Source organism: Pongo abelii, chromosome 14 (assembly GCF_028885655.2).
Source record: "Pongo abelii isolate AG06213 chromosome 14, NHGRI_mPonAbe1-v2.0_pri, whole genome shotgun sequence".
NCBI classification, from domain to species: Eukaryota; Metazoa; Chordata; class Mammalia; order Primates; family Hominidae; genus Pongo; species Pongo abelii.
In genome coordinates this window covers 35,449,654-35,474,596 of record NC_071999.2, presented here as the reverse complement: position 1 = coordinate 35,474,596, position 24,943 = coordinate 35,449,654, and the positions used below count along the sequence as shown (strand labels likewise).

General features: G+C 44.2%; 1 protein-coding gene and 1 pseudogene across 1 annotated transcript in view; both read left to right on the top strand.

The window, feature by feature from the left end:
* Positions 1 to 24,943, top strand: part of HMGB1 (high mobility group box 1) — a 153,447-nt gene that overhangs the window by 62,439 nt on the left and 66,065 nt on the right. The window lies entirely within an intron of this gene.
* LOC129049620 (pre-mRNA-splicing factor RBM22-like) lies at positions 5,612 to 14,325 on the top strand (annotated as a pseudogene).

The following is a 24,943-nucleotide window of genomic DNA, read 5'->3' as shown; positions in this document are numbered from 1 at the left end:
TTTTAGAATGTATTTAACCATGAAATAATGAATTAAGGTGCTTAGTTTATACATCAGGGGTTTATTTATCTTTTATCACCGTAACTAGTACTGCTTGCAGTATAGTAGGTATTCGATAAAATTTTTTAAACTGTGTTTAGAAATCATGATAGTAGATGGTAAAATGCTTTCTTCAGTTGCTGATACTTGGGGGAAATATGTTGTATATTTTGTTAATGTTTTCTCCCTGAGGGCTAAGCATTTGGTGAACATCTGTCTCCTAACACCTGTTGGACTGGTTTACCTGGCAGTCTAAAGTGAACATGTGCCAGGGTAGTGCCACTTAAGGTACCTTCATTTTTTAGAATCTATCAGATGTGTTTAGAATCATTTTTGTCTTCCACCAGCTAGTATTCTCAGTTTAGAAAGTACATGTATTTCTACTTCTTAGTAAATGTAATATATGACACGTGAATTTAAAGAACGTACAAAGTAGGAAACATTTATATTTCATACAACTTGAATTTTCAAATGCAAAAATTTCCTCTTGGGAGTGAGTCTTATGCTTTGGAGCAGGAATGACAGAACAGATATGGTACCAAAACCAAGCTCACCTAGATATTGCAAACACACAGGCAAAAGAGGAGGTGGCCCGAGTGTGTCATCCGAGGGTCCCTTGGCATGGGAGCAGTTCCTTTGGCGGGTGGTGAACTGAGCAAAGAGGCAAATGAATGATAGATAGTTACAGAGAGAGAATCCCTACATTAAGGAAATATGACAAACACGAGGACTCGATTTAGCTTCTATGTCTAAGAGCCTTCCTTTGACATCCCTCCCCACCATGTCAGGGAGGCTATGTACTCTCATTGCATTCAGTCGTTAGCACTGCTCACACTGGTAATAGCTTCTCGTTGTCTGCTTTCCTCTGGACTTTAGATAGCCCCCTGAAAGCCACCCACCTTTGTGTTCCCAGTGTTTAGATTGGTCCCTAGCACAATGTCAGTGTTCTGTAACTTTTACATACGCGAATGAACAAATGGACAAATGAACATACATGACTTCCTAAAAGGATGTCATAGCTCTTGATAGTCATGACAGCACTAGTATTAACCTTTGTTTTGTAATGAGTTTCAATTTAATGTTGTTAAGGAAAGTACAGGATTTTAAAAACTAATACACACACATACACATATTCCAGAGTCTTTCTAGTGAGTTTGAATATTAATTTATAAAAGAATCTAACATCACATGCTTTAAAAAATAGTGTTTGTGGCCAGGTGTGGTGGCTCATGCCTGTAACCCCAGCACTTTGGGAGGCTGAGGCAAGCGGATTACCTGGGGTCAGGAGTTCGAGACCAGCCTGGCCAACATGGCAAAACCCTGTCTCTACTAAAAATACAAAAATTAGCCAGGCATGATGGCGGGTGCTTATAATCCCAGCTACTCGGGAAGCTGAGGCAGGAGAATTGCTTGAACCCGGGAGGCGGAGGTTGCAGTGAGTTGAGATCATGCCACTACATTCCAGCCTGGTGTGCAGATTGAGATGGAGCAAGACTCCATCTCAAAAAAAAAAAACAATTAGTGTTTGTGCCAGGCACAGTGGCTCATGCCTGTAATCCCAGTACTTTGGGAGGCCGAAGCAGGAGGGTCTGTTGAGGCCAGGAGTTCAAGACTAGCCTGGGCAACATAGTGAAGCCCTGTCTCTACAAAAAAAAAAAAAAAAATGTACAAAAATTACTCAGACATGGTGGCCTGCACCTGTAGTCCTAGCTACTCAGGAGGCTGACGCAGGAGGACCGCTTGAGCCCAAGAGCTGCAGTGAGCTGTGATTGTGTACTGCTCTCAGCCTGGGCAACAGTGTGAGAATCTGTTTATTACTCTAAACACTATCACTGTTACTATAAGAGTGACAGAGTTTATTACTAAGTTGTTGTTTAGGATCTGTCAAATACAGAGATGCTGCCCCAATCTGGTCAGATGTTTCTGATTTTATTTATTTATTTATTTATTTATTCATTCAGACAGTATCTCACTCTGTCATCTAGGCTGGAGTTCAGTGGCGCAATTACGGCTCACTGCAGCCTTGACCTCCTGGACCCAAGTGAGCACCTGAGTAGCTGGGACCACAGGTGTATGCTAGCATGACCAGCTACTTTTCTTATTTTTTGTGGAGATGGGGTCTCACTCTGTTGCCCAGGCTGGTGTTAAACTCCTGGGCACAAGAGATCCTTCTACTTGGCCTCCCAAAGTGTTGAGATTGCAGGTGTGAGCCGTTGCACCCCGCGTCTCTGATTCTTTTGATTCCATTGAAACTAAAGTTTCAGTACATCAAGAAAGAAAGCAGCCCAAAGGAACTCACACTGTCCCTTTATTCGCTATCAGGGACAATGTTAATAGGGACCGCTTCCAGCTGTCTGCACAATGCCCTTTACTGTCCAAGACCAGCACTTCCAAGATAGTGTGGTTCATTTGGTCTTAGGAACAGATACTGAGGAGTTGGTCCATAATCCACAGCAAAGCTCTGTAGGCACCTGATACCATGGAGAGGTGTTCTGACATTGTTATACGTCCCCCAAGGCAGAAACTGTAGGTTCTGAGTGACATCTCATCATAATTAGTGGAAGCATTCAGAGGCAAACAAGCATAATTCTGGGCGGAGAAGGGCTCCCATCATAAGAGTTTTGCAGACCGCATACTCTTTTATTTTGTAACAATGCTTGTAATTTATCTTTTGGAAAGAGGCACACAGATCTTGATGTAACTTGTGTAATAGACACTGTTCACTAATGAAATATCCTTTTCAAATGAAAGGAAAATATTAGTTTCCTACATCAGGTGCTGTATTAGTCCATTCTCATGCCGCTAATAAAGATATACCCAAGACTGGGTAATTTATAAAGGAAAGAGATTTAATTGACTCACAGTTCAGCATGGCTGGGGAGGCCTCAGGAAACTTACAATCATGGTGGAAGGGGAACCAAACAGGTCTTTCTTTACATGGCGACAGGAAGGAGAAGTGCCGAGCAAAAGCGGGAAAGCCTCTTATAAAACCATCAGATCTCATGAGAATTCACTCAGTATCACAAGAACAGCATGAGGGTAACCGCCCCTATGATTCAATTACCTCCCACTGGGTCCCTCCCACAACACGTGGGGATTATGGGAACTACAATTCAAGATGAGATTTGGGTGAGGACACAGCCAAACTCTATCAGGTGCTTATGACCATTTTAAAACCTGAAACAGTGGTATTCCTATTGCAAATTTTCTTAGAAAAACACCGTTAGATAAAATGCAACAAGCAATAAAATAGCATTTTATATTGTAGAATGACAACTTTTATTTTCTCCTAAACATATTGACTAACCCATATCTTTTTTTGAGACAGAGTCTCACTCACTCTGTTGCTCAGGCTGGAGTCCAGTGGCACAATCTTGGCTCACTGCAGCCTCTGCCTCCTGCGTTCGAGCAATCCTCCTGCTTCAGCCTCCCAGGTAGCTGGGATCACAAGTGTGTGCCACCATGCCTGGCTACTTTTTGTATTTTTAGTAGAGATGGGGTTTCACCACATTGGCCAGGCTGGTCTCAAACTCCTGACTTCAAGTGATCCACCAGCCTTGGCCTCCCAAAGTGAGCCACTGTGCCTAGACATATCTTTATATTAAAAAAAAAAAAAAAATCTAAAGTCCTGTTTGTAAGGACTCTTTTCCCATGGTGTTAGACAGACAACATAATGCTCTATAGCAAACCACCCCAAACTCAGTGGTTTGTATCAACACATATCTGTTCTCATACTTACAGGTCTTAAGGTTGGCTGAGGTTTAGCATCTATGGAATGGGCTCAGCTCTTGACTCTGCTTAAGGCTGTGGGTAGAGGAAACCAGTCTTTAGTCAGTTGAAAATAAGCTTGCCCTGTGTTTGGTTCATGAGGTTTTGCCAACATACGTAATTATTAAACTTTCACTGAAAATGTTTAGCAACAATATTTTTTATGAAATGGGAGGGTAAAGTGAGAAAACTTACAACTGGAGCAGTGCCTTACCTGTAGTAAGTTCTCAAATAATATTTGGGAAAAGAATAAAACAATGGAATATAAAGAAATCAGAGATGATAAAATTTTCTTAAAACTGTAACTAAGCAAACCTTGGACAAAACCTGACAAAGCTAAGCAGCAGAACGCTTTTTCCCCATTGCCTTTGTCATCAGTTATGTGAATAACATCTCAGGAGGACTTCAGGCTTGGCATGGCCCACACACATTATCTCTGCTCCTTGCCGAAAACCCATCAGTAATGCTGAAGGAGTAGGATAGGGATAAAGAATGTTTTGAAAGATGGGAGACACATGGATCAGTGGTAATTAACAGCACAAAACTTACACCTACAAATGTGTGTGTTGTTGGGGGTTAGTTAAGAGTCAACTTTCAAGAAAGGGGAGCCTTCAGGTACCCCTTAAGGTGGATTCATGGTGGGACTGAAAATTCAATAATTAATGAAATATTGTATAAAGAATAATTAAACTGTACTGGGCATGGTGGCTCATACCTGTAATCCTGGCAGTTTGAAAGGCTGAGGTAGGAGGATCAGTTGGGGCCAGGAGTTCAAGACAAGCCTGGACAACATAGCAAGACCCCATCTCTAAGAAGAAATACAAAAATTAGCTGGGCATGGTGGCACCCACCTGTAGTTCCAGTTACTCAGAAGGCTAAACTGGGAGCACCACGTGAGCCCAGTAGGTTAAGGCAGCAGTGAGCTTTAATTGTTCCACTGAACTATAGCTTGGGCAACAGAGCAAGACCCAGTCTCTAAAAAAAAAGGAAAATCACACTTCCAGATTCCCTCCTCAAGAGTGTAGTTAGGAAACCACTTCTCTCCAAGTATAAAACGTGAGGTTGGCCGGGCGCAGTGGCTCATGCCTGTAATCCCAGCATTTTGGGAGGCCAAGGCAGGCAGACTATGAGGTCAGGAGACCGACACCATCCTGGCCAACATGGTGAAACCTTGTCTCTACTAAAATACAAAAAAGTAGGCAGGCGTGGTGGTGCACACCTATAGTCCCAGCTACTCGGGAGGCTGAAGCAGGGGAATTGCTTGAACCCGGGAGGCAGAGATTGAAGTGAGCTGAGATCGCGCTACTGCACTCCAGCCTGGCAACAGAGCAAGACTCTGTCTCAAAACAAACAGACAAACAAAACGTGAGGTTCAGTCTCCAGCAGTGTGCCATAGAACTTTCCGTGATGATGGAAGTGCTTTATATCTGCATTGTCCAACAACTAGTGGCTCAATAGCCACCTGAAATGTAGCCAGTGTGGCTGCACGTGGTGGCTCATACCTGTTATCCCAACACTTTGGGAGGCCGAGGTGGGTGGTTCACTTGAGCCCAGGAGTTCAAGACCAGCCTGGGCAACACAGTGAAAACCTGTCTCTATAAAAAACACAAAAATTTGCTGGGCATGGTGGCACACACTTGCAGTCCTAGCTACTCAGGAAGTTGAAGCTGAGGCAGGAGGATATCTTGAGCCCAGGAGGTTGAGGCTACAGTGATCCATGATTGCACCACTGCACTCCAGCCTGGGATACAGAGTGAGACCTTGTCTCAAGAAAAACCCACAAACAAACAAAAATACACGAAATATGGCCAGTGTGACTGAAGAAATGAAGTTTAGTTTTAATTTTGATTCAAATAGCCACATATGGCTAGTGGCTGACATATTGGACAGTGAAGCTCTAGACTCAGGAATACTGGGCACTGCTGAGAATGGGATGGATTCTCTTGTAGAAAAACAGGAAGTGAGTAGAATTCTTCAAGTGACTGCTGAGATCTGTCAACCTCTTCTATTACATGGGGCCCAGGTTGGAGGATTCCTTTCTGACAAAACTATGCTGCCAAATTTATATGAATAACAGAATAATATTAATATTATTAATATATTAATAAGAATAATGTTCAGTTATTCCCAGTAGAGCAGCCAGCACTCTAATTCATCACCCAGTGACAGCACCCTCACACAGAGTCAGCATTTGTTACTGTCGTTTTGTTTTGAGATAGGGTCTCACTGTATTGCCCAGGTTGGCCTTGAACTCCTGGCTCAAGCAGTCCTCCATCCTCAGCCTCACATCCATCAGCATTTTAAATGCCTTGCTCTCAAATGCGACTAGGTAGCCAAGGATCACCATGCATTTGGGGAAAGCTGCCCAGCTGAAATGGAAATCAATGCAAACGGAAGAAAAAGAACTGAAACAAGACATGGGAGGGAACATAAGAAAAGAAAAATACTTTTTTTAAGAGAGAAGATATTGCAACCTAAAACAAGATCAGAGGCTATATAAAAGATTGGAGGCCAGGAGTGCAGAGGAACACGTTTCTACATCCAGGCGCCTCCTGACTCACCTGAATTCCAACAGAGCACAGTAAGCGCCAGTTCTCTGCCTGCCCTGGATTGGGCCCTGCAGTTGCAGAGAAAGCTCAGGAATAAAAATGGAGGTAAATCTTTAAGTGATTACCTGTTCTCCTGACCCACCGGCTACAAATCAGGCATTCCCACCACCTTCTCCTCAGGTTCGATTGATTTGACAGAGCAGCTTACAGAGCTCAGGGAAACATTTTACTTACGTTGACCTATTTATTATAGTGGATACAGAGGAACAGATGGGAAAGATGCATAGGGCCAGGTGTGGGGGAAGGGTGCAGAGCTTCCATGCCCTTTTCAGGGGCACCACGTTCCAGGAACCTCCGCATTTTCAGCTGTCTAGAAGCTCTGCGAACCCAGTCCTTTGAGGGTTTTATGGAAGTGTCATTACATAGGCTTGATGGACTACATCATTGCCTATTGCTGATCAACTCAACCTTCAGCCCTTCTTCCCTCCCTGGGGGTTGGGGGAGTGAGGCTGAAATTCTAACTCTCCAATCTTGCCTTGGTCTTTCTGGTGCCAGCCTCCATCCTGACGCTACCTAGGGATCCCCAGCCATTAGTCATCTCATTAGCAAAGCAAGATACTCTTATCGGTCTGGCCATTCCTAGGGCTTGAGGAGCTTTGGCTAGGAAACAGAGATGAAGGCCAGTGGATCACTGGAGGGCTCCCACTATCTCACTTTTGGGGCAGAAGTGGACATTCTGAGGTGGGGAGTGGTTGGTTCAGAACCTCTGACTTGCATGTTCAATCCCAGACAGAGAGACATCGCTAGGACCTGCCGGGGTGGGTAATCTGCCCACATGGCAGTCACCTGCAGGTGTGGGTACAGACACATCTAGCTGAGAGTTGAGTGCTACCATTCCAGATGCCCATCCCCAGAAAGAAAATCTCAGACCAGTAAAGCTCTGAATGGAGGTTTGATCTGAATACCAAGGACAATATAAGCAGAGTTGCTTTAAGGATGCTATTGCTGTTGTCCATGGGTAAGACCCTTTATGCCTGAATTATTTTGATTCCAGATTGAAGGAAAAACTGCTAATTTCAGTTAGTTTTATAGAGGCTGGAGTTTTGGGCATTCCTGTTTGACTGTAAACTCTCAATAAGGTAGGGAAATAAATCAGAAATCATGGGTGTGCATTTTTAGAGACGTTGACAGACTTATTTTGCAGTTGGGCCTTCAGGGCCCAGAATCTTTTAGCATCCCTGCCCTAGTTGAAATCAGACACACCCTCTCCCTGGTATCCAAACAAAGCTAGTTCAGGTGTTGCCCTGAAGGGATTTGGTTGATGTGAAGTCCCAAGTCCTTAAATTAATCAACAGGAGTACTTCCTGGATGGGCCTGATTTGATCAGGTGAGTGGTATGTAAGTTCTCCTTTACAGGGGAAGACACCAGGACTTGGAGAGTCCCACTTCCCACCTCAGACGCTCTCAAGATGGTGACCTCTCTGGGTTTTAACACCTGGAACAGGCTTGGGGTGCGGTGGCTCACGCCTGTCCATTCCAGCACTTTGGGAGGCCAAGATGGGAAGATCAGCTGAGGTTGGGAGTTTGAGACCAGCCTGGCCAACGTGGTGAAACCCCATCTCTATTAAAAATACAAAAATTAGCCGGGCATGGTGGTGCACGCCTGTAATCCCAGCTACTCTGGAGGCTGAGGCATGAAAATCGCTTGAACCTGGGAGGTGGAGGTTGCAGTGAGCTGAGATTGCACCATTGCACTGTAGCCTGGGCAACAGAGCGAGACTCTGTCTTAAAAAAAAAAAAAAGCGCCTGGAACAGGCAGAGCCTGGAGGATGCATTTGGACTTCCCATCTGTGCCAAATGTGCCTTGGAGAAAACCCACATAGCTGAATGACTAAAGTCAAGCACGGGAAGGGATCAGCCATGTAGCAGTGCCCCATGTACCTTGGCAGAAAGGAATTTTTCTGTCCATTGACATTGTAGGTGTTCAGTTTGGAATCAGTCAGTTTGGGGAGTCGCCACCCATCAACTTGTCAGTCCCAAGGGCACTCATGAAGCAATCGCCCATTGCATCGGCCCCGGGGCCGTCCTGCATCACAGTGAGAAACGGGAGACTTCCACAGAGAAAGTGAAGGTCCAAGGTCCAACGTTGTGTGTCCAGAAAAAGGCCAGACTGTGCCCCTGTGGAGTCCTCTGATGAGGCGGATGAAGAATTTTCATTCATTGGGAAACCCAAGGAACAGGAGGCAGAGCCTGAGGAACAGGAGGAGGGCTCAGCCAGCCAGCCAGGCTGTGGCATTTTCAGGACCAGGTGAGTGACAAGAGGAAGAGAGATTGGCCGGCATTGGAAAGCAGTGGAGCCTGGAGTGATAGAAGCAGGCAGCTTCAGAAGAGAAGGAGGTGCCTGGCGCCTGGAATGAGCGGATGTCAGTGAAGAAGAAGAGGAAGAAACCGAGGATGAGGAGATGGGACGGCAGTGCAGCACCCTGTGTCAGGGAGCACAGGAGAGGAGACAGGAAGGTGGGGGGCATGGGGGTGGGAGGTGGGGGGGTGAGGAGGGTCGTCCTGGGGAGCTCAGAGCAGATCTGAGTATGGAGAGTCCACAGACAGTGAGGATCAGACAGAGCCTCGCCTGATGCAGGCCCTCACTGGGAAGGAAGAAGGGCTGAGTGACAGTTCCAGAACCTGAGGCTGAAGCATTGAACCAGAAGGAGCCGGAGTAGGAGGCAAAAGTCACGCTGAGGAGGCATGGTGCCCCCTCCAGACTGTAGGAGACCAAGGAAGAGCCGGCGGAGAGCAGGCGGGTCCGCACTACTCTGGATGCGCTCAACACCAAGAGGAGAGTCAGGAGCAGCAGGAGGCATGGAAAGTTCAGAAGCTAAAACAAACAAGGGGGCAGAGATGAGGAAGAAGAGCTTGAGAAGGAGGAAGCAGAAATTGAGCACCTGCGGAACCTGGCTGAGGAAGAGCAGCAAGCTGAGCTTCAGGCATATGGCAAGGTCATTACCAGCAAAGCCATTCAGGGCAAATATGAGAAATATACGAAAGAGATTTCAGTGCCCCCACCCTGCAGGATCATTTCAACAAAGCCATGCTTCCTAAAGTCATGCAAGAACTTTGGGCACTCTGGTTATACCAAGTACACCCATGGTGGGGATTGAGACACCACCTCTTTCTACCCAACATGGGGCCAAGAGAATACCCAGAACACAAAGTTCTTCAAACAAAAGGCAACTGAAGCACAAGATGTAGTTGAGCCACCATTTGCCAAGAAGCAGAAGACTACGTAGGAGTCAACTCCTTGTTCTCCCAAATGTGGAACTCAGGGGGAAGTCTCAGCATCTGGTCCTTGATTTGCTTTTCCTGTTATTTACATGGCCCCTGAATCCAGCCTTTGAACCTACTGCCATGCCTGTGATACTGCGTAGCCCAGTTTTTGAAGGTGCTTTGTGAAATTTACACTTGTGCTGAAAAACCCCCCAGAAAAGCACTATCCAGGTAGGATTAGAGGTTTCCCACTTATTTCCAGGAAATCTTAGGTTTTATCAATGCAAGACTTCCCATATTTACATGAGATTGTTCTGATTTTTAATTTTAGAGATGGAGTCTTGCTACATTGCCCATGTTGGATTTGAACTCCTGGGCTCAAGTGATCCTCCTGTCTCAGCCTCCTAAGTAGCTGGGATTACAGGCATGTGCCACCACACCTAGCTCTGAGTTTCGTTTTCCAGCCCCTTAGCTTGGGTCAGAAACATGGGCATGTAAGTGGACAATAAATTTAACCCTTAGGGTTAGGGGTAAAATGCCAGGAAATCTAAATTCATTGAAACTTGTTTTTCATTTTTGGATGAAGTCCATTTTTCTAGATGAACGTACTTTTTGATCCATTTATGTGTTTGTATCAAGAAATAAAAGAAATGCACACACACACCCCAAAAGAGAAAAAAACATACAAGAAGGAATGCAGTCTCTGTGCCAGGCCATTCCCAGTGTTTCACTGGTGCCCTGGGGTCCACATGCTTTTTTAAAGAAGACTAGGCCGAGCACAGTGGCTCACGCCTGTAGTCCCAGCACTTTGGGAGGCTGAGGCGGGTGGATCACCTGAGGTCGGGAGTTCGAGACCAGCCTGACCAACATGGAGAAATCCTGTCTCTACTAAAAATACAAAATTAGCTGGGCGTGGTGGCAGGCGCCTGTAATCCCAGCTACTCAGGAGGCTGAGGCAGGAGAATCGCTTGAACCTGGGAGGCGGAGGTTGTGATGAGCCAAGATTGCGCCATTGCACTCCAGCTTGGGCAACAAGAGCGAAACTCCATCTCAAAGAAAAAAAAAAAAAAAGAGACTAAAGTGTGCCAAATCTGCAGTAAATTGGAGAATGTCAGAACTGCCTCTTAGACCTAGAGTGTGGCCTGCACATCCAGGTTCATGACACAGCATTGTCTTTTGAAAGTAATGTGCCAAAGTCAGATGTCAACCGAGGGTTCTACACACAGAATTTGGAGAGAGATCTGTAACTCTGATGGAACACGTCCAATTAGCATGCTGGGGAATGACACATCCCCCAGTGTCGTGCTGCTCAAACTGGCCTGGACCATACCCTACTATCAAAGGAATCAGCCTCACATTTGCTCCTGCTGGGTGAAAGGAAAGTGTCAGAGAAAAGAGGAGCGTCCCTACAGACACAAGAAGTCTACAGATCTGGATGATCCCCTTGCTGATCAAAATGTTGAAGACTCATATTATGGAATCAATGACCCTGTAGCAGATAAGCTTCTAAAGCAGACTTCAACCATGCCTCACCTGGACCCTCCAGAGGACAAGACTCTCACCACATTAGAAGTGGATGGTCTGGGTGAAACAGATCAGAGAAATCATTTCTACCAGTTTGGAGAGATTGACGATCACTCTAATGCAGAAGCAGCAGGGTGCTTTCACCCAGTTTTCCACAAGGCAGGCTACAGACATGGCTGCTGAGAAGTCCTTTAGTAAGTTGATTGTAATGGCCACAGACTGAACGTGAAATCAAGAAGATCTCAAGCAGCCAGAGGAAAAGAAAAAAATAGACGGAACCACGTACTCTGGGATGAAACTAGAGCCTTTTCCAGAACTGCCATGAGCTCTTCCTCCTGTTGCAGCAGAGGATGCAGCGGCCAGCTACTTCAGCCTACCCCTAAGTGATCCTCCACCACTGCGGTGAACATTGCCCTGCCACCCCCACCACTCCCCGTACCATCAGGTTTGGGGCCACACGTGTTCCACCTCATTCCTTTCATGAAGACTCTAGGACCAATCCTTTTCAGGACCCTCAGAGGATGGGAGCTCATGCTGGAAAATACAGCAGCCCCGAGCACATTAGCACTACTCTGGGGCTCTGTGGAAGAGAGGGCACTTAAAACTCCCAGTAAATGAATTTTGGAGTAAATATATTTTTCCTTCCTTTGTAGTTTTCATGGTAGCTGAATATGCTCAGATATGGACAGTCGGTGAACGACGGCCATGCTTCTCTACACATGTTCAAAGGATCAATGGCCTTCAAGTAAGCTGCTGAGGACACATCTGGTTACAAATACATGACTAATAAAACCTAATGCCTGATCCCCTCACCTCTGTGGGAATAAGTGGCTGGGTGAATTGGAATGCCCGATGGAGCTGCCATCTCAATTACATGTTCATTTTGTACCTTTTCGGTGGGGGTGGGCAGAGGGAGAATTGATCTTCAGTAAAAAACTTTTGGGCCGGCTGGGCATGGTGGCTCACAGCTATAATCCCAGCACTTTGGGAGGCTGAGGTGGGTGGATCACTTAAGGTCAGGAATTCGAGGCCAGCTGGGCCAACATGGTGAAACTGCATCTCTACTAAAAATACAAAACTTAGCCGGGCATGGTGGCAGGCGCCTGTAATCCCAGCTACTAGGGAGGCTGAGGCAGGAGAATCTCTTGAACCCGGGAGGTGGAGGTTGCAGTGAGCCGAGATCATGCCGCTGCACTCCAGCCTGGATGACAGAGTGAGACGATATCTCAAATAAAACAAAACAAAACACCTTTGGGCCATTTTTATGTCCATGGGGGTATTTTTCTTTGTATCATCTTTGAATGAAAGAAAGAAAGAAGGAAAGAAATAGAAAGAGAGAGGGAAAGAAAGAAAGAGAGAAAGAAAGAAAAAAAAAGAGAAAGGAAAGAAAGAAAGAAAAGAGAAAGAAAGAAAAAATTGCTAGTACTAATCACTGCAGTGGTGTCAGGGTGATTTAACTCCTTTGAAGTCACACCCTCAGACAAGTAGAAACCAGCATCCAGCAAAGCCCAAATGCTTTCTTTCCTCTCCTTTTCTTTATTACTAAGGGAATCGGACTGATAGTTTTACTTCTCTATACCACCAAAAAATAAAATAAAAAAATAAAAATTACTTTGTATTCCTGTCAGTCGGATGGAAACACAAATTTCATGGAGCTGTGTATTATTGAAGAAACCTGGTGTCTGGGATGAAATTCTTTTCAACGACGTCCTGTAAGACGCTTTCTTTAACAAACGGAAATGAAAAGCATGGATTGTTTGAATGGAAGACTTGTGACCTGCAGCTGGAACTGTGATCTTCCACATTCACCTTTGTGTGTCTTCAGGGGCTCATTGGAATTTCCTGCTCTGGGCAGGGGACTGTCTGTTTGGTCTTAGAAAGTTTGGGTATAACTGTGTTATAGATGATAAAGGAAACTTGATGTTGTGTTAAAAAATAAATTTTAAAAAAGAGAAGAAGGGAGAAATCATGAAAGAATTAATTCCAGCAATTTTCACCAAACTGAAGAAAGAATTCAGATTGAAAATGAAAAATGTCATATGCCATCCAACAGAACTATATCTATTCAGCAGAGGGCATGTACAGAAACATTTATGACAGCCCTATCTCTAGTATCCCCAGAATGGAAGTAGTCACAAGTCCATCCTCATTAAAATTGGATACATCAATTATATATATATTGGAACAAGAATGAATGAATTGCTACCACATGCAGCGACGTGGGTGAATCAGACAAAATTAATGGTGAATGAAAGAGACCAGGAGCAAAAGAGTACATTTAAAAAAAAAATACATATTTTATAATGATTTCGTGTCTGTAAAAATTCAAAAACAGGCAAACTGATCTACGGTACTGGAAATTACAATAGCGGTTCTCATGAGGGGCAGGTAGTGGCTCTTGGTAGCGCTGTTTCTTAATCTAGGTATTAGTTACACAAAATGTTTGTTCATTTTGTAAAACGATTTGTACTGTTCCGTATGTTATACTTCAGTAAAAACAACGTTTTTCTAAGTTCCATATCAAAACACACCATAGTGAAATTTGTGGGGATACAGAGGAGATGCAAAAAGCTTTGGTTGTGGCTGGGTGACGGTGGGGAGATAAAAGGATCAGGACAGAATAACTTAAGACTTCTTTTAAAGTATTACTGGGAACTAAACAACAATGGAGAAATGCCTGTAACATTCTAAGGGGAAATTATGTCCAAACTGTCAATCAAGTGAGAAGGTAAAATAAAGACATTTCATAAAACGTAGTCTCAAAAAATTTTCTGCCTATGCATCCTTTCTCAGGAAGTTTCTAGAAGACATCACAAATACACGAACAGGGAAGACAGAGGACCCAGGGAACAGAGAAGAAGGGAAGATAATTTCCAAAATGATGGTTGGAAGCAGCTGTAGAGATGCAGGCTTGGAGGTGAATCCAGGCCCTGTGGAGCAGGATCGAGGATGCTGCCAATAAGTCAGTAGCCCAAGTGGTATGAGAGGAAGTTTTAAAGTTCTGTTGGAGAGTATGGTGACAAATAGTGATAGGAACCTAGAAAGCTAAGCAAATGGAAACAAAAAAGATAATTACTACCTACCAGAAAACAAAAAGATGTCCAAGAAAGGAAATGCAATGAGGGTCCACTACAGTGAAAAATATTTACACAGTTGTTGAATAATATGAATGTTAATTTAATTTTTAGGCCGGGCATGGTGGCTCACGCCTGTAATCCCAGCACTTTGGGAGGCTGAGGTGGGCAGATCACCTGAAGTCAGGAGTTCGAGACCAGCCTGGCCAACATGGTGAAACCCTGTCTCCACTAAAAATACAAAAATTAGCTGGGTGTGGTGGCATGTGCCTGTAGTCCCAGCTACTCTGGAGGCTGAAGCAGAAGAATCACTTGAACCCAGGAGACAGAGCTTGCAGTGAGCCGAGATCGCACCACTGCACTCCAGTTCAAAAACAAAATTAGTTTTTAAAAATGTACGTATTGGGAAATTAGGAGGAAGAGAAGGGGGAAAGTACATTGCATTGTGAGGAAAAAGTTAAAAAAAAGTCTGAATCCTAATACCCTATCATAGGAAGTCAATATTATGTTTTATATACTATGCATATATGTTATTTTGATAATTTTAAAAACAGTATGAGGAGAAAAATAATTGGTTCATCTGCAACACAGAATTATTTATTGCAGTAACTTCTATTTAATTTGAGAAAATAAAACATTTTTCTATCCCTTCTGAAGGAAACCTTTAAGTACACTTTAATTTTTTATCTAGTTCTGTAGTGTACAAGGTAAGAAAATCAAATTTAAAACATGCTTCAATTTTCTGAATTATGTTATTGGTAATAATTACAAAAATGGACTTAGATTATTTGAGTGTGTTGCTTAGCTTTTGCCTATATTCCTGTCTTAATTGTGAGCCGAAAATAGGTTTATTTTTGTTTCAGTTTTTGTTTTGAGACAGAGTTTTGCTCTCGTTGCCCAGGCTGGAGTGCACAATCTCAACTCCCTGCAAACTCCGCCTCCTGGATTCAAGTGATTTTCCTGCCTCAGCCTCCCAAGTAGCTGGGATTACAGGTGCGTGGCACCACGCCTGGCTAATTTTTGTATTTTTAGTAGAGATGTGGTTTTGCCGTGTTGGCCAGGCTGGTCTCAAACTCCTGACCTTAGGAGATCTGCCCTCCTCAGCTTCCCAAAGTGCTGGGATTATAGGCGTGAGCCACTGTTCCCAGCCAATTTTTAAAAAGTGCACATTAATTCAAATAAGTGGAATGGTAAGATACAATACGTATGGTATCTTTGCAGTTTTCCTACTGAAGCAGTTAATCCTAGAAACTTCCAGAATTTCAAATGGTAAAGAGAAGCATGGAGGAAAAGATGTTTACCTTTTTTGTGAGTTACTAGTATCAATCATTTTTCCAGCTTAGAGAAAGTAGCAATACATACATACGCAAACACACAGTTTTTTCCCCAAAATATTGAATTTCAGAAGTTCTCAATCATTCTCATGATAACTATTTTTGTTGTTTCCAAATCTTGACAAGAAACTTGAGAATGAACTAAGCAAACACTGGAGTTCCCTCCTTTTCAAAGTGCTGGCAAAGCACAGCTTTGGATGAACTCCATCAAGTGCTGCTGGCTGGCTTGTCAAGACAGAGGCTACGATTCTATGATAGGGCAGAAAGAGAAAGGCTGAGTGGGGAAGGTTGTACAGAGGACCCTCCTTATCTTAAGATGCATTATGAGAGTCCCTGCAGAAAAGATTAACAAATAATCTAATACCAACTTGTGAAATTAGTCCTCATTCAGGCATCTCTCTCCTCTTAGCATCTCTAAGTCATTGAACAGTCTCTCCAGTGCTGTAAACATTAAAGCAAAGCAAATGGATAGCACAGTGAAAATGCTAATCTAGAAGGTGGAAAATGTCACGGAGCCTATGAAAGTGATGTTAGAAAACAGCTTGAACTGGCTGGGCATGGTGGCTCAAACCTGTAATCCTAGCACTTTGGGAGGCCAGGGCAGGCGGATCACCTGAGGCCAGGAGTTCAAGACCAGCCTGGCCAACATGGTGAAACCCCATCTCTACTAAAAATACAAAAGTTAACTGGTGTGGTGGCGCATGCCCATAATTCCAGCTGCTCGGGAGGCTGAGGCGGGAGAATAGTTCGAACCTGGAGGCGGAGGTTGCAATGAGCCAAGATGGTGTCAAAAAAAAACAAAAACAGCTTGAACCATAGGCTAGAGTTAGACTAATAAACAATATAGAAAAAAAGAGTAAGATAAGGATGATAACATAATAGGTGCTTCCAAAAAGAATGACAAGAATATTTAAAAATTTAAGGGCAGCCCTTAGAAAATTGACAAGCCTCTCCTTAAATATTTGTGGGGAAAAAAATGACCATTTTAATGATCAAGCTATACAAGTCCAACATGAAGCATATTATATTGTGCTAGCATCCATTTTTGTAGAACAGAGCTTTCCCCCAAAGAAGGGAGCCATGGGAGGCTAAAGTGAGAGACGAGACTGAGTTTGGCCTGGGCCATGGAGTATGACCGAACTGGCTGAGTGAGCAGGGGAAATGGGACCAGCTTAGGAAGGAACTTGAATCAGAATGAGGAATTTGGACGGTCATCTTTGTCACATGTTCACCAACCTGGGGAGATAAAGATAGTCCCAGGGCCGGGCGTGGTGGCTCACGCCTATAATCCCAGCACTTTGGGAGGCCGAGGCAGGCGGATCACCTGAGGTCGGGAGTTCGAGACCAGCCTTACCAATGGAGAAACCCCGTCTCCACTAAAAATACAAAATTAGCTGGATGTGGTGGTGCATGCCTATAATCCCAGCTACTTGGGAGGCTGAGGCAGGAGAATTGCTTGAACCTGGGAGGCGGAGGTTGCGGTGAGCCAAGATCACACCATTGCACTCCAGCCTGGGCAACAAGAGCAAAACTCCATCTAAAAAAAAAAAAAAAAAAAAAAGATAGTCTTTACCAGGATTTACTACAGAATTTTCAAATTGGGGATTTTTTTTTTTAATTATGTAAGGGAAAAATTTACAATACATTGCAATTAGCTAATAGAATTATTATTTTATGACATTTCTATTTCAGTTTTATACATGTGTATACCTGTGTCACAAGGCAAATATTGATCTTACTGAGTGTCATGTAATCCAAAATTTGGGCTGGGTACAGTGGCTCATACCTGTAATCCTAGCACTTTAGGAGGCCGAGGCTGGTGGATCACTTGAGGTCAGGAGTTCGAGATTAGCCTGGCCAACGTGGTGAAATCTCGTCTCCACTAAAAATACAAAAATTAGCCGGACCTGGTGGTGCACACCTGTAATCCCAGCTACTCGGGAGGCTGAGGCAGGAGAATCGCTTGAACCCAGGAGGTGAAGGTTGCAATGACCCGAGATCACACCTCTGCACTCCAGCCTGGGTGACAGAGTGAGACTCTGTCTCAAAAACAACAAAAAACAAAGTTTGAAAGACACTGATATAGAGGAAGCGTTATGGTTCTGTTATAGATGAGAACCCCAGAAGCCCTAACTGAGTCACGTTGGAGAACAGCACCAGAATGTGAAGTCTCTGGGCTGTGGTTTCACAAATGTCCCCAGGCTCCAATCCCAGTGCCTCCCTGCATGGTACATTGGCTCAAGGGCCCTTTGCTTGGCCCCACTGCCCACTGCTGCTGAATCCTTCTGTCTCCCCTGCTGCGTGTGAATCTGGGTCTCATGGTGGAAAAAATGTGTGTTTTGGGCTCAGCTGGACCTGGGTCTGAAGCTTAGTTCAGCCCCTCACTTTACAGGTGAAGTTATGGAGCCATTATGATACTCTGTTGCCTCTTCTGTAATAGTGGGGGAAATAATACCTATTTCATAGGGTTGTAATGAGGATTTAAAGAATATATGTCACCTCCAATCAAGCTGTATTCTACTTCTAGGAGCTCATCTGTGGAAGTACTCATGTGCACAGATTCCCATACATGGATGGTTGATTGCAGTCTTATAAAACCAAACATCTGGAAGGAGATTAAAAATCTAATAAGGGGCAGGCATGGTGGCTCACCCCTGTATTCCCAGCCGAGGCAGGTGGATCACTTGAGGTCAGGAGTTTGAGACCAGCCTGGTTAACATGGCAAAAGCCCATCTCTACTAAAAATATAAAAATTAGCTGGGCATAGTGGTGCATGCCTGTAGTCCCAGCTACTTGGGAGGTTGAGGCAGGAGAATCACTTGAACCTGGGAGGCGGAGGTTGCAGTGAGCTGAGATTGCGCTACTGCACTCCAGCCTGGGCGACAGAGTGAGACTCCATCTCAAAAAATATATATAAAAAATAAAGGATTGATTTATTTTTAATTATGACATAGCAATATAATGGAATACTATGGAGCTATTTAAAAGAATGAAGTATACCTAGGTCTACTTATATGGAAAGATACCTGCCTCACTGCTTGGTGGAAAAAAAAACAAGTTGCAAAATCCTGACCCCATTTTTTTTTTTTTTTTTTTTTGAGATGGAGTCTTGCTCTGTCGCCCAGGCTGGAGTGCAGTGGTGAGATCTCAGCTCACGGCAACCTCCGCCTCCTGGGTTCAAGTGATTCTCCTGCCTCAGCCTCTTGAGTAGCTGGGATTACAGGTGCACACCACCATGCCGGCTAATTTTTGTACTTTTAGTAGAGACGGGTTTCACCATGTTGATCAGGCTGGTCTCGAACTCCTGACCTTGTGATCTGCTCGCCTCGGCCTCCCAAAGTGCTGGGATTACAGGTGTGAGCCACTGCGCCTGGCCTGATTTTTAAAAAATACATAGATTATTCGACATGCATAAAGAAACGCTATAATACCATAAACATGGCTATCTTTGGGAAGTAGAATTATGAAGGACTTTAGATTTCTGTTTTGTAAAATGTTTTATTATTTATTTTATTTATTTATTTTTTTTATGTATTTATTTTTGAGATAGAGTCTCGCCCTATTGCCCAGGCTAGAGTGCAATGGTGAGATCTCGGCTCACTGCAACCTCCACCTCCTGGGTTCAAGCCATTCTCCTGCTTCAGCCTCCCGAGTAGTTGGGATTACAGGTGCCCACCACCACACCCAGCTAATTTTTGTATTTTTAGTAGTAGAGTTTCACCATGTTGGTCAGGCTGGTCTTGAACTCCTGACCTCAGGTGATCCGCCCACCTCGGCCTGCCAAAGTGCTGGGATTACAGGCGTGAGCCACTGCACCGGCTGTAAAATATTTTACAATGAGCATATGTGACTTTCATATTCAGGAAAAAAATTTCGCTGAAAACACACACACACACACACACTCACACACGTATATGTTACCTAGCAGAGCAGTTCCAAGTAGTTAGTGGTTGTTATGAGAGTTCCACTTCCAGCGTGGGTGCGCTACATCTTTAAATATTACTGTAGCAATGAATAGCCACTGTGCCTAGGGTTTCTGTGTGAATACATACCCTCTTTTTTTATTCTTGATAGATTCATTATTTTAGTTGAGGCCTTGTTCTCCTTTCCTTCATTAGCTTTAATCAGCAGGCTCGGGGCACCTGTCACAGGGGATGCCATCATTCATTTTAATTTTTAAAATTATAGTAGCAATTTAAGCTCATCCTAAACATGAAAAACAAATCTGCAGTTAGTAAAGTAAAACCTTAAAGTCACCAATTTCACCATGCCTTTCAGTCCCACTACCCAAAGATGGCAGTGGTTCAGTGTATGGGCTTCACAGCTTCTATGCATATGCAAATGTGTGTGTGCACTTGTTTTTTTGTCTTTTGAGACAGGGTCTCACTCTTGCCCAGTCTGGAGTGCAGTGGCATAATATCAGCTCACTGCAGCCTCAACCTTCTGGCCTCAGGTGACCCTCTCACCTCAGCCTTCTGAGTAGCTGGGACTACAAACATGTGCCACCACACCCAGCTGATTTTTGTATTTTTTGTAGAGACAAGATTTCGTTATGTTGGCCAGGCTGGTCTTGAACTCCTGGGCTCAAGCAATCTGCCTGCCTCCACCTCCCAAAGTGCTAGGATTACAGGCATGAGCCACCATGCCCAGTTTGCACTTGTGTTCTTGTTGCACAAGTATGATCATGAAGCATATAAAAAAATTTCTTTCCACAACAGAGATTTATATATACTATGTCTTTTTTAAGAACTGCATAATATTCTACTTTGTAGATGTAATTTATTTCACCATTCCCTTATTGACATAATTTTCACTATTGTTAGCAGAGCCACAAAAATATTCTTTTACCTATATCTTTGCACACTTCAGTGAGCAGATCTGTAAGATAAATTCCTGCAGGGGAACTAGTATTGGTCAAAGGGTATCCATGTGGATAATTGTTATCATGTTGCACTGACTTACATTCTCAGCAGTACATGTATGAGTTCCTTTTCCCCTACACACTTTTACCTGCACAAGTTGAGTATTCTTTACACAGAATGCTCAGTACCAGACATATTTCAGACTTCAGACTTTTTAGGATTTTGGAATATTTGCATATACATAATGAGAGATTTCGTGGGCATGGGACCCAAATCTAAACATGAAATTCATTTATGGTTTCATATACACTCTATACAGGTAGCCTGAAGGTAATTTTATGCAATATTCTTAGTAATTTTTGTGACCCATCACAAGAAGTCAGGTGTTTTAGAAATTTTAGAAAATTTTGGATTTTGGGTTTTCAGATGAGGGATGCTCAACTGTATTGTGTATTATATATTATTGTCTTATTATTGCTTTTATTTGTTATTATTTTTAAATCTTTGGCAATTCAGTATGTGAAAAAATGGGTGTCATTGTTGAATTTAAATTTTTTTCATCAGACTGAAGACATCATTTCTTTATTGCCACCATCCATTTGGAAATGTTGTGCACGTTCTGCAAATCCAATTGGAAGTCTGGCCTAGAGTTTGGTTAGATGGTGGCGGGGAAATAATATGCTTAGAAACGTGGTCCTGGATAGAATGTTGAGGAAAAGTAGAGAGAGAAGATGTGTGTGGGAGACAGATTGGATAGTGGCATATTTTTTGCATAGAAATCTGTTAGCTGTATGGCTGCTGTTTCAGCATCCCTGAATCCCTCGCCTGGCTGAAATGGGCCATCTATCTATTCACCTTTGTTCACAACGATAGAAATCGTGTCCAGTATTCTCTATGTGCTTTTTCTCCCTGAAATCTGGCATCATAATGATTCAGCATCTGGAGGAGCCAATACAAGTGAATCAAGTTTGCGTTCATCACCCAGCAGTGCCTCGTATGCCTAAGGGATTTCATGGAACTTCATTTCAAAATCATAGTTTGAAATGGTCATGTTTCAAACACCTATAAAGAAACTTTAAAATGTGGCAAAATGTAGACAGGGCCTTAAATGTAGGAAGAATGTTCAGATAACTTTGCAAACAGCTTTTTGGTGATAGCTCAGTTACTTCTTGCCTCATTAGTTGTCCTTGGTGCATAGGACATCCGTGACCCAGCATAAGTCAATCATAAAGTTTGTTCCAATACACATTATTTCTCCCTTTCAGAATGAGTGGCCTTGGCAGATGTGAAACCTCTCTAAGCAGGGAATGTCACTAAAGGGGGCACACAGAGAGACTGTGCAGGGTCACATTGTGATGGAGATATGGGTAAAGAAACTCACAGACACCATTGTCTTTTCCATCATTTAGGATGTCTTTACTGATTTGTTCATTTCACCATCCAGAAATACCAAATTATAAAGGATGTGATTCTTTCTGACTACCCAAGACATCCAAAATTCAATCTTTTTTTTTTTTTTTTTTTTTTTTTTTTGAGATGTAGTCTCACCCTGTCGCCCAGGCTGGAGTGCAGTAGTGCAATCTCGGCTTACTGCAAGCTCCGCCTCTCGGGTTCACGCCATTCTCCTGCATCAGCCTCCCAAGGAGCTGGGACTACAGGCACCTGCCACCACGCCTGGCTAATTTTTTTGTATTTTTAGTAGAGACAGGTTTCACCGTGTTAGCCAGGATGGTCTCAATCTCCTGACCTTGTGATCCGCCCGCCTCGGCCTCCCAAAGTGCTGGGATTACAGGAGTGAGCCACCGCAACCGGCCCCAAAATTCAATCTTATGCAAACTTCAGTTGAGGATGTTTCCCCTGATTCTTTCGCAGCTTCCACGTCCCAGTAGTTCTCTGTTTTTAACCTATCAGCTGTTCTCTATGGATGTCATGCCTTGAGATGTTTTCTTCCAAACACACAGCATACACAACTAACTCACTGTTTCTCTTTTTAGAAAATTAAGCAAATATGTATATAACTGCATATGCGGGCGTCTGGTCAACCAGAGGCAACAAACGTGACCTCACAAGTTTGAGTAAACTCAGTCAAAAGCAAGGGAACGCAATACGGTAGTCCTTTTATGGGTTAATATGATCTCACCCTCCCCCCACCACAGTAGTGATCTTTCTGTTCCTAAAAGGGGAAGGGCCCTGGGCTGGGAACCCCTTCAGTTATCCCTTCAGTTATCCCTTCTGAATGGTACAAATCTCCTTCATCCCATCCCTCTGATGGTCCCAGTTGGTTGTGGTTGGCCATGAAAGGAGGTAAATGGCTCAAGATCACGCACCTCATCCCCCACCTGAAAAAAGAATGGCTCAAGATCACGCACCGCATCCCCCACCTGAAAAAAGACATTTCACATTCACATTTTGCTGGTGATGGGAGCCCTGAGTCAAAACCTGTATGTAGAAAATAGCCCAGGAGACGGGTTGCCTGGTCACTGGCGCTGCAGCACACCGAGTTCCCTGCTCTGGGTCAGGTTGTTAAGGCCGCATGAGGATGTGCTGCTGTAAAAGTGCCTGCTTTTTCCAATTTAGGTTCACCAGAGTGCGTAAATCCACTGACAGCTCTCTTCAAACAGTTGTTCTCAACTTTAAATAAAATTTTGAAATAACACCGAGTTTGCCTTTTTAAAATTTCAATTTTAAAAAAGACAGGGCAGCAGGAGGGTATAGATTGGGGGGCTATGGAAGGCATTCTACTATGGGGGGAAGAGCACACATCTTTCAGCGTTTGACTTTGAACCCTGACTTCACTAAACATTTGGCTATATGACCTTGGGAAGGTTATTTTTAAGCTTTGATTCCCTTCTCTGGGAGTAGGAATAAGACTCCTTTGGAGTCTTGTGGACATTTATGAATAATAACTTCAGCACAGCATAGGGCTGGGTGTGGGGTCAGGGCTGAGTAAAGGTGAGCTTGCTCATCTCCTCTCCATCTCTTTTTGTGTCACACTGTATCGGCGCCTTCTGTTTCTGCAGTTAAGGGCAGCGCTGGATGTCGTGGTGATGCTGACCCTGAGGAAGTGACAACCCACTTCCTCAGGGGAAGTGGTGGCATAGACACAGGCAATCATATGTCATTCATAGAAGCAAGTCCCCGGCCACTGTGGACCACCGACATCTGAGGAAGGTGGGAAGAGGCTCAGAGGTAGGAGCTACCACCCCAGCTCGGGGGTTACTCACCGAGCTACATGGCAGTCTCAGGGTGGGGACAAAGGTCAGGGGGCCCACCATCCCGAGAGGTTCCTTCCTTGGTGAGCTGACAGGCCAGCTTCTCCCTGAAGTTTCTTACAACTGAAGCTTCAGTTCTGGCAAACAGACTACGGACCTAAATCCTAGGCCCAGCAACTGCCTCCCCAGGCAGGTCCCGTTCCGTTTTTGAAATCACTGCTCCTTCTCAGCTTTCTCACCTGCCTCCCTGGAGAGAGAAGGTTCAGCACCGGATGCACAGCCACTGCGGCCCCTGCTCTGTGAGGACTCTTGAGCCCCTAGCGGGGAATGACCCATGCTACTTGTTAAAAGGCGGCTCGGCCCCTCCAGGCTCCTCCTGGCCAAGGAGCCTGCGTAGCTGCAGGATGTAAAGCCAAAGGCCATCAGAAGGATGTGTGGAAAACACTGCGGTTAGGAATGAGCAGACATTCCTAATGGAGCATGGACCTCAGGCTGATTGTGATCTGAGACAAAACAGTGCCAAGTGCTGCTAAATCTTTAGAACACTTGTGGACGACAGCAAGAGAGATAAAGACACACAGACTCTCTCACAGGAAGGCTCTGTGGTATGGAGGGAAGCAGGAGCTTTGGCGACAGAGGGTGGAGGCCCCTTTCTGGTTGTCTTGGAACAAGTCATTTAGTGGTGGTGGAGCTAGGGCTCGTGGTGGCAGTCTTGCTGTCTCCCCATATCAAGGTCTTGCTGTGTGCCAAGCACTGTCAGGTTCCTCGTAGACATCATGTCCCAATAGCCCTATGAGGTAGGTACTATGATTATAGCAATTTGATTTTAATTTTTTTTGGGTTATCTGGTGAGGTTGCAGATCTCTCTGTTTAGATGAAGAATCTCAGACTCAGAGGTGAAATGATATGCAGGCAGAACCAGTTTCACTGTTCTCTGTCTTAATGTCCCTCAGCCTTCGTTTATCATCTGCAAAATGGGAATAAAAAATACAATCTCATAGAGTTAGAGAAATAATGAATAATTCACAAGCCTGTGGTATATAATAGGTGTTTGGGCTGGGCGTAGTGGCTCACGCCTATAAACCCAGCACTTTGGGAGGCCGAGGCAGGTGGATCACTTGAGGTCAGGAGTTTGAGACCAGCCTGGCCAACATGGTGAAACCCCGTCTCTACTAAAAATAGAAAAATGAGCCAGACATGGTGGTGCATGCCTGTAATCCCAGCTACTCAGGAGACTGAGGCATGAGAATCACTTGAACCTGGAAGGTGGTGGTTGCATTGAGCCAATATCATGCTACTGCCTTCCAGCCTGGGCAT